Source organism: Melospiza georgiana, chromosome 7, assembly GCF_028018845.1.
Source record: "Melospiza georgiana isolate bMelGeo1 chromosome 7, bMelGeo1.pri, whole genome shotgun sequence".
Lineage (NCBI taxonomy): Eukaryota > Metazoa > Chordata > Aves > Passeriformes > Passerellidae > Melospiza > Melospiza georgiana.
This window is the reverse complement of record NC_080436.1, coordinates 19,776,291-19,792,955: the sequence shown is the minus strand read 5'-3', so window position 1 is coordinate 19,792,955 and position 16,665 is coordinate 19,776,291. Positions and strand designations below refer to the sequence as shown.

Sequence of the window (16,665 nt, the reverse complement as noted above, 5' to 3'; positions counted from 1 at the left end):
ATCCACCATTCAGTTCTCCCACTGCACCCCACAGCTGCCTCAAGTGTGCTGGCACAGTGGTTCCACAGCCTGTGCCCTGGACCACACTGAGGAGCTGATCTGGTGGTCAAAAGCTCACAAGATTTCTTTCCCCCCTTTTCTCACTTCCAGGCAAAACCAGACAAGTGCTAGTAGGAAGCTGGCTGTGCCACTACCCAGGCTGTCACACAAAACCATGGCTACAGCGAGAGACCCAGAGCAAGCCAATCAGAGCTGCTTCTTTGCCCATGGGTAGATTAATTCTCTGCAATTTCTACATAAATTAAGAGGTTTCCACTAAAATGTCATCTTTATAATTAAACTGTGCCAGATGAAGACATCAATGTTGTGAGCAGCCTCCTGGTGACCACCAGCCAGGGATTACATTCCCATCTGCTGCCTCAGGGCTTCTTACCACCTCTCACAAGTTCATTACTATCGAATGAGCCAAACTAGCTCCAGTAATTTATATCAGTGGGTTAAAATAATTGGCAATGGAGTAACAATGGTTTTGAGAATCCCTCCTATCCACAGAGATGTGAGAGCAGTGACTTCTGGCAAAGGGGCAGCAACAACAGGATTTACAGAGCAGCAGCTAAATCTTAAACAAATTACCCTCAGCTAATAAAAGATACAAGTATTTTATGTGTAAACACGCATAGGACACCCATGCAAAAGCAAATACATGCCTGACTAAAAACCCCCAACAAACCAGCCCCTAAAATGGATGCTTTTGCATGAGACTCACATACACACCCTTCTGCACCTCTGAGCTTCTGCAGCTGTAGTAGGAAAGCATGTGCAAACACATGTCTGCAGATGCACCTGCTCTGCCCCCACTGAAGGTTTTGGGCCAAATGGCCAAGGTATTATTTACACTGGAAGACACTTGAGAGCACTGTGAGCCTCATGCAGCTTAAGCATCTTCCCCCCGGTAAGCGTGCAGAGACAGGACACACCAGACCCCGAGCTCCAGAGGCGCTGAGGGGAAGTTGAAGAGTTCAGGAAGTGGCCATGCTTGCTCTCAGCACACTGCCTCTTTGTCCTCACCCAGCTGCTCCCCCAGGAGCTTTCAGACAGCCCGGATCCCTGACAAGAGATGGGCTATTTCTCTCCATTTTAAGAAGGGGCTACGTTTACAAAGTCACTTTTAATGTGTCAACTTCTCTGTGAGGATCTAGTCACACACAATGGGCTGTGCCAGAGCTGTGCTTGGAGCTGTGGTAGGGCAAATATACTTTTATATCCCCCCAGACACTTGGGATTGTTCGAGAGGGGAGGAATTTGCTCACCCAGCAGGTAACTCACAGCAGCCTCGCAGGACTTTTAATCCCTGCCCAAAGCAAACAGCCTCCCAGGGAGCTGCTCCAGCCAAGCTCAGTGCTGCATGCCCTTCAGTGGGGCCATGGAGAGGCACTGCAGGGACAGCAAAGGCAGCTGTGTGACACCGGGGACCCACCGTGTCCGCAGAGCTCCGGCACAGCGGGGTTTGCTGAGTCACCACTGACACCGGAGCATCTGTCAGCTCTGACTGTGGACCACTAGAACAAGAAGGGAAACAGCTGAAGCCTGATAAATTTCACCCCTTGTAAACAAAACATTTATTCCTCCAGCCTTGTCACAGATGAGGAATGTTGACTGCCGCCTTTCAGAGGAGCAAAGCTCCAACAGGGAATTTTGGCGGTCATTATGTGTGGGCCAACCACTTGCAACTAATGCTATGTCTCACCTTACAAATACATACATATATATATATATACATACAGAAGAATAAACTATCTCTTTAGCTTCTGAATGAAAAGCACACATGAAGCTCTCCTTTATGTACACCTGGGTACTTCCTGGAGACACGTATTAGTAACTCTGCAGATGGCACAAGTTGTTTTTAAAGCCATAAATTGACTTCCCCTCACTTGCCACAAGATCAAACAGTGTTTGATTTATGAATAAAGGACCACCCCAGCAGCAATAACAAGTTGCACAGTGGCCTGACATAAGCCACAGAAAGATGTTAAGAGAAACTGATGTAAAGCTATTTACACAAATGACTTGCTTGTCCTGTGCTATGGAAGTAAGAAGGCAATCGTGGGCTCTGAAGTTTTTGGTTTAGATTAGAAACTTGCACTACCCAGACATCTGAGTATACTGGATGTGAGGATACAGACTAACAGAGCATGCTGAAACCCAGCATTCAACACCAACACATACTTTCTGCCTTATAAAAACAGGCCCTATTTATTCACTATACAGAAAATCACCCCATTCACCAACATGGCTATGACTATACACACAGACAGAACAGTGGATATGGTGAGGACTGTTTTCTATCTGGAACCTGTCACCAGCAAATTTGAGCAATTTACATCTCAGTGCTCAGGCAAAACAATCTGCACTGCTCCCGAGTGCAAGAGCAAACCATCGTGTGGAACCGTGAACGTACAACCACAAATAAACCAAGCAAGCCCAGATCTGTCAGCCAAATCACCAGAGCCAAGCACTAATGCAGAGGTGCTCAAACTTCAAAGCAGGAGCACAGTCTGCAAGAGTTTGTTGAAAGAATTACAACCAGAAACTGGGACTTCTCAGTAGCATATAATCCCTGCTGTTTCCATTTCCTCTTTCTCATTATCGGCACAGACGGGGGCTGAAGATTAGTAAACAGTGGGTGTTTGGGGTGAATTAGAGCATGTGTGATGTAGAGCTAGGGATCCTGGTGGCATCTGTGTGACTTCAGAGAGACGTAAATATTTAATGCTGCCCACTACATTTCTTCAAAATGATGAAATATTAACACATTCCTTGGGGGTGGGGAAAATCATACCAGATAAAACAGGGAATCTATTTTGTCCCTCATCCAGAATGGTAACAAAAATCTGATGATCAAAAATGTTCTGGCAGATTGCCACTCTCTAGACATGTCTGTGTGGAAAATGAAGAGTTTTTACACTGTTCCAGTGCTGTCTGAAAACAGTGAACACCCCCTCCCAAACCCAACTCAAAGCCCTTTACACAGCCATGTGCATGAGATTACATTATCAGCTATCACCCCTGGGTTTAGCCACAGGCTATCCTTTCAGAGGACAGCCACATAAAAGCCATTCCTAAGAAAACTTACTCTTGCCTAGAAATGCCTATGTATTTCTTGAGCAAAAACTGCTGAACTGACAAGCCTTGCTCTCAAAGTTACTTATCCTTCCTGCTCCTTTGACACAGATGTTAACAGACTCCTGAAGAAATGCTCTGCAGTGCATATGTATTATTTACACATGTACATATATATCTAATTAGATATATTTCTAAAATGAGAACTCTATTTGTGTGGAAGCCCCTTCATATCATTGTAGATTATTTCCTCATAGTCTTAGAACATTCTCAGGAACCAAAAAGGAAGTTTTATTAAGAGTGCTGGTTGTGGCTTCCAATAATTATTTCCACATACAACCTGATTTTTTAGTTTGTAGCTTTTTTATACAATAAGCTTGGTACACAAGCTCTATCAAAGAATACGGACTTACTCAGCAGGTCAACCAAGAGAGAAACAATCCATGCTATCTTTCCAAAGGATATTTTCAACACTTTATCCAGTAAAATCTGTCTAGCTGTTTTTCTGGAGCAGTGTTTGCTATATTTTCCAATGGCATGCCTAGGCTTCAAGTACCTTTTCTCAGTACATAAGCATTGCTATGATGGCAAAGTTAAAATATATTTATTATTGAGCAACCTGTCTTCAGCTATTCACATGAGTCAAAGTTTTCAAATGCTCAGCTGAATATTTGATGGCATATTTTTATATACTTAGTTATTTCAGTAGAAAACCTCAACTGGTTTTAAGATCACATTTGAATCTGAGTAATATTTTATAGTCAAACTCCCCACGAGCATCAGTATACATATATATATATACGGATACATATATGTACATGCAAATAAAGCTAGACAAATCTACACCTTGGAAATCATGATCTACCAGAACACCACACATTTTAAAGCCACACAAACAATATTCATTGATAAGAGCAATTTTTCATCTTTTCACAAACCATACAATTTCAAGCTGTTAGTGATGCTTAGTTTATTTCCCCTTTACATTCTGAATCTTCTAGCCAAAGCTCACACACTCTTACTTTTTTTTTTTAAAGAGAAAGCAAGTCCCAGTCTTTGGGAACTTCAGTCTATTTCTTGCATTCTTCCCATGGGTGGTATATTTCACATCAGGAATAACTGGATGCCAAATATAGCCACAGATGGGAGTCTGTGCATAGTTGCTGGGTAATTATAAAATAGAATCAGCTTCTCTGCTGTGTAACAGATGAGATTTTATTCTTTGCTCAGCTACAAGTACCAGCAATCCCATACTGATCTGAACTATATCCAAGTAAGGTGAGCAAGATCAGGTCATGCACAAGATCAGAGAATGTCTTTGTGTTTCATTGATATTTATTGACAATTATATTCTGCCAAAAAAAATAAAACAGGAGAAAGGGAGGATCAGTATATGAATATGTATATACACTGCATATCACATTTTTCTTTAATTATCAGTGTAATTACTATGAATTAGGAGAATCTGCCACTGTGATTCCAGAGAGCAGTAGTTAAAAAAGTGACAGAGAATTGCAGAGTCCATGAAAAGCATCCAGATAACAGCCTTAGAGACTAGCACTCTCTGTTTCCTTAGACAGTGAAAAGAACTCAGCCCTGTTGTGAAATGCCACATCTCACCCACACGAGGGGCATCCACATGGGACACAACCAAGTGAGACTGCTCACACCACTGTGCCCACCCATGGCCCTGGTCCCAAAGGATCACTCATTAGCCAAGCAGGGAACAGCCTCAATCCTTGCTGACAATCTGACTGCTGCATGATGGCTTTCAGCATGGAACTCCTGCAATGCCACTTTGAGCAAGAAATTTTGTCTTGCACACCTGGGGTTACCAACTCACTGCATGTAGACTATGCTTAATCTGACAGAAAGCAATGTTTAGTTACAGCTCACCTGGCTTAGAGAGTAAACTGCTGGTTTAAAAATAAAACACTTTATATTGCCACTTATTAAAATCTGGTTTCATCAACTGCTGAAATTAAGTCAGTTATCAGGAGACTGCACTTACAAGACAAACCTCTACCTCAAAAGGGTATGGGAATATCCTATTGTTCCCACAGCCAGACAAATACAAGGAGCTGGACCTCTGACACAAATTTCCATAACACACTTGGGAACTGGCAGTCAGGATAGCCCAAATGGGAGGGCTGAGCTAAGCAGAGGCAGTAGTATGATATTCTGGCTCAAAACAGCTTGGCACCTGGTCTCCCTCATTAGCAGAAGTTAAATACACAACTATAACTAAACATGCAATCATCTGTCTGCATCCCCCTCTACATTTGTTTTGTTTCGTCTTTCCTCTCCCACCAGCAAAAGGTCAAGTATATAGTAGAGAACTGAAAAATTAAATTCACAGCTTAGTTTATGGCTTATGGCTCCAAGGGCATTACCTGTGCTCAACAGAAACCCCAGACTGTGTAATTTGAAGCATGGCTGTCTGAAAGAGTGCTGCTAAAAGAGCAGAAATGCCTTACAGTCAAATTTCTAGACCATTCATCAAAGCTGGCTGGCTCTCCTGAGAGGCTGTACCACAACAGTGACCTAAGAGAACAATATAGAGAAAAGCAGCAAAGACGTCCTAAAACCCCTCCTGCTTGGCCTGAAAACATGAGTCCCTTTGGGTAGGAAAGATTAGTCACGGGCACTTTGGTAGAGCCCAATGGTTCCAGTTGGTCTGTGGGCCAAGTCCCAGCAGGCCCAGCACAGTTCCTGATGGAGGATGAATTGCCAGCTCCTACTCCCGACTCTCTCCCAGCAATGCCTCAAAGCATCCCCAGGCACTGTGGGAGTCTAAAGGTGTTTCTTCACCTGTTCCCTGTCACTACACGCTGCCAGCAGGGGCTCGGCTGCACAAGCTGTGATGCAGGCTGTATATACCTACCTGATGTTTCTAGTTCAGATTTAAGTGAACTTTGTGACATATTTAACTTTGGGGTTTTTGCTGGTAAATGGGACAAGGACTATTCTCTCAGCCTCAAATGCCAGCACTTCACATCGCTTTGGGAAATTTGGATTTTGAAGACCCTTGGCTGTCCCAAAGGCTATTTCCATAATTATACCCTCAAGAACTATTTAAAAGTTCTTTTATGCTTGTCCTATACCAGGCATTATTCCCTAGTGGCAGGGTCTGAAATCCTGATTCAATGTATGTTAGAGGAAATGATGGTGATACCAGGGTCACATGCTCCATAGAGAAATTAAGAAACCACAACCTGCACAAGCCAGACTTAATACAGGAACCTAAACTGCAATTTTTGACAACGTGACTTGACAGAACCCAGGTTTATGCACCAAACAAGTCTGCAGATAATCTGAGTTTTTTCCTCTCCACCACAATCACATAACAGTGACCCTGCAAAACTTTAAAGCAAAGATGCCAAGGGCATTGGGGATTTAGAGCAGAAGGAATAGTCATCCTCCTTTCACAGTGGTGATTTCCAAAATTAACCAGCAGTGTCTACCAGACAAGAAGAGAAAGCTTCTACCAGAAGCTCAACAGAAAACAGCTCCAAGGAAAGTCCTGAAAAATGATGCCCTGACCTTTTCTGGAGCAATCCTGTTCCACTGGTGTCATCTCAGCATTAATCTTCCACAGCAATCACACACCAAGGGCAGCACTGTGTCGCAGCACGTGCCACAACACACGGCACAGGTGAGATGGCCACAATGCACAGATACCACCATACAATAGCAGAAGGCTTCAACCCGTACAGAGTAACACCACTCCAGAAGGCTGCACGTGTCTGCCCTTCTTGTTCTTTAGCCCCACCCTTTATACCCTCCTCATGGTTAATGCCCTGCACCTGTGTGCCCCTCATGGCTCACGCCCTGCACCTGTGTGCCCCTCATGGCTCACGCCCTGCACCTGCGTGCCCTCTGCTCCCTGTGGTGGTTGGTCAGTGTCCCTGGGCACTCCCTGTCCCACTGCCTCCAATGCTGCTCACCTGTCCTGCACAGCTGCACCCATTGGGGATGAGGCTCCCACAGCCCCACTCCCAATCACCACAAACTGTGCACCTACAGGACTGGGTTCAAGTTACACTCATCAACCCCTCTGCTAGTTCAGAATGGATTTTTTGTGTATCTTTGTTCTCACTTCGTAGGGCATAAAACCTTGCCTCATTAAGCAGTGGGACATCTCTTTATTTCTGTCTAAAGGGAAAAAAAGTGAAAATACATTTTTGGGTGGTTTCAGTATTTTTTACTTTCCCTTCTTGCAAGTTTTTCCATTATATTCTCATTTGCTTCTGCCTATATCTCACAATGGACGGCCTGGAGCAAAGGCCTTGGAAGCTGTAAATGCTCTGGTGTTAGATATCATGTGGTATAACTTCTATGGTTTCTTCAGTGCCTCCCCAGTCTGGCTGATTAGTGAGTGGATGGTGAACAAATATTTCTTGAGAAATACAAAAGCTTTCAAGCAAAAAAGAGCAATCATAAATAATTCTTACTATAAACTCCATTATTCCTCCTAAGAGGAAACTTTCTTGGGGAACTCCAAGTAACACAAAACAGAAGACAACAATGACAATTCTTTCCCTTGGAAGCACAAAATCCCTCAGTGTTCTCATTTAAGTACTGCACATGATGACATCCAACTGGGTTTTACCCTGCAATTCACTCGCATTATCAGGGATGTTCTGCTAAACAACTGGCACATTTTAGATGAATAAAGAGGGAACTTGTCCAGTCATCTCAAGCTGTTTGTCAGTTATGGAACACTTCATTTTCTAGTTCCCTATAGCAGCTCAAATTAATTTGTCTTCCTCTTGACACCAGACAGCATGCACACTTTTTTTCAAGGATGCACAAATGAAAAAAAAAGGAAAAGCTATAATAAAACTTGGAGACACTGATCCTGCGGAGAGCTGCTTGGAAAAGGATAACCACTAAATGAAAAAATAAATATTGCTCTAGTTCCACCTAAGGGTACAAGTAAAGTAAGTGTAAGTATGCTAAGTATGCTGCAACTCCTCAGAGTAAGATGTTTCACTTTGAAAAGCCTTATCTGGTTTAGTTTTAATTTCAAATGAGATAAGAACATGAGTTGTTCATTTATACCCAAGGGACACTGGCCAATTCAATTAAGAATAATCTATTTCAAGTAAACTGTGCCATGAAGCAATTATTTTTCCCTCCCTAACCCACCTATTAAGATCAAATGAGGAACTTTTATTTGAAAATACAGTAGGAAGCTCCAAGTTATAATTATTTGTGGTTTGTTTTGGCCGAGTATTAAAGCAAAGGTTTGGGGCTGCCTGCTACCATTTGAGAGTTTTGTATTCCAAGATGCCATCAGGACTATTGAATGGAAAAGCTGAACTTTTAAGGAATATCTTTTTCTGTTTCCAAGCAGTAATGGTCTGGAATGGTTTAAAATGTAACCTGCAGACCTAAACAATGATATACAATGAGGTGTTGTTCATGTGCCTCATTTGAATGGCATTCTCTCAAACTGAAAAAATCACACAGAGATACCACCACACTGCTATCCTTTGATTTTTCATTTCATCATACTCAAATAGAAAATGTATTCTACAGGACCCTGCTCAAATGCATTCCCTATCTCAGGGGTCTTAAAATTAAAGACAAGGCAATAAAGAGCCCACTACACTGAGTCATGCAAGCTCACTTAGTGAGCAAGTCCTTCTTTACTTACAACATACACAACACAGCAGCCTTTTTGGTTTACATTTAATACTTCCTTTGAAAACTGTCTTCAGTAACTTCAAATTTGAAAGTAGCAATAAAAATTCTCTATTTTGCATTCCTATGCCAGAAACAGTTTTGGGAATATGTTAGGCAAGGTAGGTCAGTCAGTGCTGGGTAATGAGGACATGAGGAGAGCAATGACTGATGTGATGGTCATGGGAGGACTGATCAGTTGGAGTAAACCAAAGACAGGATGGTAGAGCTCAGTACTACATGGCTGATGCTGTCCATGTTTGCCAAACTGCAAATCAAATTGAACCAAAAGACCATCAAACAATAGTACCCTTTAATTACCAGCTGAGGAATTCTTTCCTCAGGTAGGAGGTGAGGGGGGCAAAAAGCAATCCTCTCTTCTATTCACCACCATATATTTTTTGTCCTCCACATCTATCTAGCTGGTGCTAGCCACAAACAGCTACCATCCTGTTCAGACTACTCAAAAAGGAAGGCTCCTGATCCATGCCACACTTGCAGCTCTGGAGTGCTGCTTCAACTGGAGCTGCAATCTGCCTCCAAGCACCTACAGCCCTCCTCAGGGACCAAGGCAATTGCAGGGCAGCTAAAGGTCCCACCACTTTCAGAGCCTGCTGGTAAGGTGAGCAAATGAAGCACTGCCTGTTGTTCCCAGCAGAAACAGCACAGACACCACTTACCTGGGGAAGCATCCTCACTTAACTGTTCACATCACTGCTTTAAAAATGGCAGGGGGAAAAGGGAAAAAGAGAAAAAAAAAATAGAAGGGTTGGGGGAAAAATGGGAGCTCAGCCAAACTCCTCTTCAAGTCTTGAAAGAGGGAACAGGGCTTAGCTCTGAGCCATCAGGTACATGGACTGGTCTAGAGGGACACTATTTGCTGAAACTTATTTTATCTCCTTAATTTCCAAGAACAAGTATTGTAAGGATCATATTTTAGTAACACTGTACTCACCCTTTCAGAGTCTTTCTTGCCTGTGGAGATCTTTAAATCAGCAAAAGAAAAGATGAAAAAAACAAAGCTGAAAACAAAGCCAGAGTCTAGATCAGAAAATTCATTACATATTCTATGACTTAAAAGTCAGAACCTCAGGAGATTAAGCTCTCTGTAACCTCAGGTTCAGTGGGAAGAAACACACCCTGCTAAGCAAATCCTGCAGTGTGCTGAGCCAGTATCAAAAACCTGGGGGCAGAGGCTGGACCTGCCAGCCTCGGGCTGCTGCTGCTGCCAGCCCACTCACATGTGCACTGCAGGTATCTCCCCTGCCAGGACATTCCAGGCCCTCAGCTCCACACATGCAAAGATGCCTTTTCTAACGCTTAAAAGAGACTGCTGTATTCGGCCATATCACCAAGCATGGCTAATCTGGGATACATGTGTGAGCACTCACACTTGTGCTCCCACAGCAGCCAGGCATAGCACCCATACCCATCTTCCAAGCAAAGCTGCTCAGACAAATCAGGTTTGTATAGCTGGCAGGCTCAGCTGTTCCAGGGCATTACTCTGACATAGCTCTCTTCACAGAACACCAAGGCACATGTCTAACTGGACAGCAGGTTGTGGCAACAATAAAATAATGCATTATCCTATCTGATTTCCATGACTTAAAAGGATTTACCAACTTGCCATGCCTGCTGATGCCCTCTTAACATTTAGGGATTTGTGTCAACTGAGCTACAAAATTGATCTGTTGTTGTGGAGAATAAGCAATGGATAGATCTGCAGAATGGTGCAAGGCTCCACTGACTTTTAGTTATGCTTATGCAACTCCACAGTTCCACAGCTGCTAATACTTAGCAGATGACCTGCGTAAGTGCTAGACAAAAAAAAAAAAAAAAAATCCTACTTCATCACTTAAAAAACAAGCTACCAAAACAAGAGTAATGATTTTTTTCATCTGACATGATTTTCTTTTTTCTCCTCTGAACAGAATTTAAAAAACCGCAGCATAACGAATTCAGCATAACTTATAACTGAAGATCTGAATGGTGCCTTGTTCGTAGCATTTGGATTTGAAACACAGATGCAGTTAACTCACAGCTTAACTCCTTCCATGATACTCTCTAAAGTGCTGATCTGTGTCCTTCTTAGCTTCCAGGTTTTTAGAAGTTTTCAAGTGATTTTTCTTTTTTAAACAAAGAGAGATTCAAACTTGGATTCAGTGCACAGCTTTGTCTGCTGTTTTCTGCTCTGATATTAATTGTTGTGCAACTAACTGGGAATAACATCACTTTCCAAAAATTTCCTTTGCAGCTCTTGTCTTTATTTCACCAAATTATTTTCCAGATCACATTTTCTAGGTTTCTGAAAAAGTCAATGCACTACATTTTTCTTTACTACTAAAACTCTCTATGAACACGACTGATAAGGGGAAAAAAAAAGAAAGATATCTCTCAGCAGGTAAGTGTAGTCTCTGTTGCCAAATGATCTGAAAATAGTTGAGTAAGGAAAGGAGGTAGTTTTATGTGTGAAGACAAAATCTTTTAGCTACCAAGTCTGCCAGCCAGGAGATTTATGATCCTCTCCCAGCACTATTACTGACCTGCTGTTAAGAGACTTTGGGCAAAATTACCTTCTTACACTATGCTTCTCTACATACTTCAATTTTTGAAGTCTTTATTCAGAATTCCCAAGGCCATTTTCAGATATTTTAAGACTACATTTATTCCCACTGGTTTTGGGGACAGACAAAGGCAGCCATGCTTCCCCCGTAATGCACAAACATGGCAAACAGCCAGCTGGAAGGAACTGCTGGATCTCATCTAGCTCAGAGCAGGGATAACCTGCCTTCAAGCAGATTGCTCAGGCCTTACCCACTTTGCAGACCATCTCCAACAACAGACTCCACAATCCCTCTAGACAACCAGCTTCAGTGGTTAGCCCCCCTCACCACCAAGGACCTCAGTGGAAATTTTTCTTTGAAGCAGGACTCTGTGCCAAGGAATGCAATTTCTGTTTAGGGCTCACTTCTGGCCCTGTTAAGTCAGGGTCCAGAAGAATACAGAGAAGCCTGCTCCACACTGCCTGCTCTTCATGGCAAGAGGATTTCAGCACTCAAAATACTACAGAGAGGGAAGAAGAGGGAATCACCCCTTTTCCTGAACTTATCATAAGAGAAACATGCAGAAGCTATTTTGGCCTCACTGAAGCTGCTAAGAGCATTTCTTTTAACATCTGTACAACTTCCCGTTCAAGAATATCCTGTAGTTTCTTCAGCAGGAGTTACGTGCTCAAGCTTAGCACAAACAGAAAGAGGGCTCTCATGAAAGTATGGACAGGCACACAGGAGGGCCCTTCTCATGGGCTTTAGCCCCGAAGGAAGTGGTGGGAGCTCCATTTATACACACACTGAGCACATCAAAGATGAGGGGTGCACATGAACACATTAAAACTCAGAAACTGCTGCTCCCACAACATTAGTAGTTAAAGGAATTACAAAACTATACATTTTAACTCCAAAGCATACTTATGTGTAATTGGATCCAAATGAAGAACACTAATGAAGTTATGGCTGAGTTAAGTGTTACAAAACAGACTCTCAAACTATTCCTTGTGCTTCCCGTTTATCTCCTTCCAGGAATTAGGAAAAACTTTCTATTCTGAGCACCTTTGATGTCTCTGATTTAGACGAAACTGCTCCCCCGCCACTTGTGTCTCCAGCCTCAGAGACACTCTGCATGATCTGTCTGTGTGAACTGTGCTGGACGAGGCCCAAGGACAGCTGCACTTGCAGACTCGTGTGCCTGCAAGGATGAAGAGCAACTCCATTCAGGAGTCTTTCAGGGCCTTGATGTTCAGGGTTATTGCCACTGAAGAAATAACCTTTTTACTATTCAGATTTCACTCTCAGCTCAGCAGCAGTGACACAGTCCCCAAAAGGATCACAGCGGAGTACTAACATAGTAAACAGTTTGTTACTTCTCCTTCCTGCTCTTCAGATACCCAGAGAAATGCATGCATGTACTTGGTGAACACTGAACTATCATACTGGTCACCACAAGCACACAAATTACCTTAAACAAAGCAGCCTACTAAAGCATGATAATAGACATCTTTATTAAGTTTGCTCTTTAATAATGCCTTTTCTGGGCTATTTGCCAACTAACAGTTCAGCAGTTATTATTCTATAACAGGTTTTCACATACCTCTTTGAAGGAAGGAGCTGAACAAGTAGGTCTTAACTGCACACAGGACAGACAGCTGCCTTCCAGAGTGGCAGCTACCCATAGTACCCACTTCTTCAGTACTACTAAAATCTATTCCACCACCCCGGAATTTAATTATCTCCCCATATACTGGGTCTCCACACCCCTACTCAACCACAGCTAGCACCAGAGATTCTGAACCAAAACAGTAAACAGTCCTTTTTATAAGGGATCCCACAGAGCAAATGTTAGAGTGCACCAGATGAAGAAAATGAGAAGGTGTTGGAGTCAAGAATAAGAGAAATCAGTAGAAAGAACACAGAAGTATTTAATTAGATTTGAATTTTGATAACACTTCATTATTGTGAAGAAACCATAATTAAGGTATGTTTACCTTGGCAAAAGCATAAACTTTAAAGAAACCCACCCTTCTGCTGCATCATTATTTCATATGGTTTCTATACATAAGTCCATTAACCAGATGAATGAATACTCAAGGCAGTTAAAAGCTCAGAACATTTCTCAAAGCTGCTGCATAAAGACATTTTACTAAATTGTACATGTAGTCCATCAACAACACGTGTGCTCCAAAGGAAGCCTACGCCTTCCTGTCATGTCACAATTGTCCGACAACACCAACATGCACTCTTTTCTCCCCACAAAGCAGATGGGTGTTTATATAAGCAGGGCAGAAAACTAAATAGCTGTTAGAACTTTATGCAGTGTAGGCAATGGAGACAAATACTGCAGCATGCTCCCTTCCCAAAGGGATTAGCATTGCTCGTGCTTCTCAGTGGCCTTTTCGGGGTCTGCACGTCATCAGATGTAAAGATCATCCTGTTATCACAGGTGGGAAATTTGCTCTTTCCACAGCCAATATCTTTTCTTAGATGCACACTTTCAGTTCTGTCTGTACTACACAGGTAAAAGCAGTGAAACCCTGCTGGGGTAGGTAACTGGGTTTTCCATTAAGAAAAAAAAAGGTTTAGTGGTCTTGTAGTCATGCAGCCCCAAAAGACTGTACCTTACTACCTGATCTCATTCAGAGAGTAAACTAATCCTGGAGAAAGCTGGAAGTGCAATTTCAGAAGAAATAGCAAGGCAGCAGCAGTAATTAGGACATAGCTAGAGAGTTTCAACTGCTTTAATTCCCAAGCGTTGGGGTGAGGGATGTCAAAGTAGGAGGCAGGAGAGAGCAGCACAGGGCTGAGAGGGAACTTCTCTACAGACAAGGGAGCAGCAGCTCTCGTCTTACTCAGACTTCTGAGCTACTCAGCAGAACCCCAGAGATAACTGGCAAAGGCTGAAGCAGCTGCAGCACAGGCAGAGGAACAGGTGAGCAGCAATAAGACAGAAGAGAAGGGTGGGAGGGACAGGAGCAGAGGCAGGAATCCCTAAGCTGCCAAGGATAACACACAGAGCAACCACAGCCTCCAGGCACAGCCCCTGTCCCAAAATGCCTGCACTCCAGTCAAGGCCAGCCACAGCACTGGCGTGCCTCTGGCTTCACATTCCTCAGAAACTTGCCTTAACCAACTATGGGAATAATCATTTCATGTACAACCCAGAGAACTACACGTCTGACAGGCAGAAGCTAAGGGCAACGTCCTGCTCAGCTTGAGGTCAGAGGATGCTGAAAAGCCTCGAAGAGTGAGGCAGAAAGACACACATAATACTTGAGGAATGAAAAGCAGCACTTTCTGGAGGAACAATAACAGGCACTCAAGAGATACAATCTCAATCTTAGGCTATTTGCTCTCGCTCTAGCTAAACAGATCTTTAAATAACATTTGTGCATACATAAAGAGCTTTTCTTCCCCATTTGTAGCTTTCCTCTCCTCCCCTCGCCCCTCCCCACCCTCCCATGCTCTCTTCCTGAATCTCTCTCTGCGTAGGGCTTCCCCCTCACATGCTCCGGCTGGACAGAAGGCAGAAGTGCTCTGGAACAGCTGTATTTCCTCCTCATCTGCTCCTTCCCCTCACAGCAGAGGGGAAAGTACATGCCAGCTCAGCTGGCCTCGTGCTTCACAGCACTTGAAAAAGTGCACTGCCATGCCTCCCACCTTCACTGAAGGCAAGGCTCCCAAGCCGAGGCTCTGAGAGGACCTTTTCTTTTTTATGTGGCCTCCTGGGTCTCTGCACCATCCTCCCAAACTGGGCTTGGAAGAACTTGTGGACAGAAGAAACAGAGGGGGAGGTTGACAGAGTTAAAAAGGGTGTGAATGAGGAGAAAAACACACTGCCCATCCCCTGAAACTGAGAGCAGCTGCTTATTACAGCCCTGTCTTTGAGAACACACTACAGGAGTAAAGGAGTAATTCAGGAGTACCTCGTGGTGGGTTCCTGAACACACACACCTTGGTGCCAGTGACAAGGGCTGTTATCACGTTTGTTTTAGAGAGGCTGCTCAAACAGGCTACGTGGTAGCTGAGGAACACCTACTCTCTGAGAAGGCACATAGCCCTGCACTCCAGAAGGTGTTCATTAGAAGATGAAACACAGCCATTAAAGCAGCAGAGGCAAACAAAGTGCAAGACAAGCTCAAACTTGAAGACTGGTCACTTGAGGTTCCCTGAGTTGATTCCTCTCAAAAAGCCCCCAAGAGCCAGCTCAGAGGGCAGAGACCCGCTCTGTTGACTTCACCATACAGCCTAACTACACGGTCCACCTCAACATCCGCTGCAGATGAGAGCACTTGAGGGAGGCTGCGACACGAACACCTGCGTGTGTGACCAAACAAGGATGCCAAGCGTGGGTGCCACACGTGCAGGCAGCGGTGTGTGCCACGGCTCCAGCGTGAGCCGCAGCCCAGCGAGGCTCTCCCCACCCTGTCACGGCAGCCAGGATTTCAGAGCCGTGGCTGTAGAGCAGCAGAGATGGACAGGGATGCCAGCAGCCCCGTCCCCGGCAGCCCGGGCACAGGCACGGTCCGAGGGGCCGGGGGCTGCGCCCCGAGGCAGCGCCAGCCGCCACCGCGGGCAACGCGCCCAACCGGGGGGAAGCGGGAATGGAGGGGAAGCAGGGAGGGATCCCAGCCTGCCAGCACGGCTTCGGGAGGCAGGAGGAACGCGTCCAGCCCGAGACAGAGCAGTCTGGAAGAAAAGAGAGAAAGAGCAGACAGGCACGAGGCGAGACTCGGCTCCCGACCCTTGTACCCGCAGGGCGCTGGTCCCGCGGGGCCGGGGGTGCCGAGCCGCCCCAGCGCGGCGGCCGCTGGAGCCCTGCCCGCCCCGAGACCCCCGCCCCGGCCGCCGGGAGCCCCGCGCGGCTCCCGCAGCCCCCTTACCGCGCTCCGTGCGGGCGAGGCGGCGGGAGGGCACGGCGGGTTCCGCCGGCGCTGCAGCCGCTGCGGCGGCCGGGACATGTTGGGCCGGGCGCTATTTATAGCGGCAGGAAGCGGCTCTGCGGCGCGGCTCTGGGGCGCCGCTCCCCCGCCGCCCGCGCCGCCGCACATGCCCCGGGCCCGCAGAGCCGGGCCGGGCCCGGCCGCCCCCCGCGCTGTGCCCCTGGGCCCGGCCGGCGGAGCGCGCTCCCCGTGGGACGGCCCTTCCCAGGTGGCGCGGGTGCCGGTGATGGCCCTGTCCCGTCTTTGTGTGCCCCGTGCCCAGTGGGAGTTCACAGCAGTCAGAGTTACAGAGAGCCCCTTACAGGAGATGGGCTCGGGTCCCCAGGTGCCTACGGCCTGGACTGCGACTTCGGTTGCTCTGCCGT

General features: G+C 45.3%; 1 protein-coding gene across 1 annotated transcript in view; it reads right to left on the bottom strand.

The window, feature by feature from the left end:
* The window catches only part of WIPF1 (WAS/WASL interacting protein family member 1), a 53,652-nt gene extending 37,336 nt beyond the window's left edge, over positions 1 to 16,316 (bottom strand). The window contains exon 1 of the mRNA XM_058028334.1: positions 16,241 to 16,316. The gene's annotated coding sequence lies outside the window, so the exon portion shown is untranslated. The remainder of the gene's footprint in view (positions 1 to 16,240) is intronic.
* Positions 16,317 to 16,665: the final 349 nt, after the last annotated feature.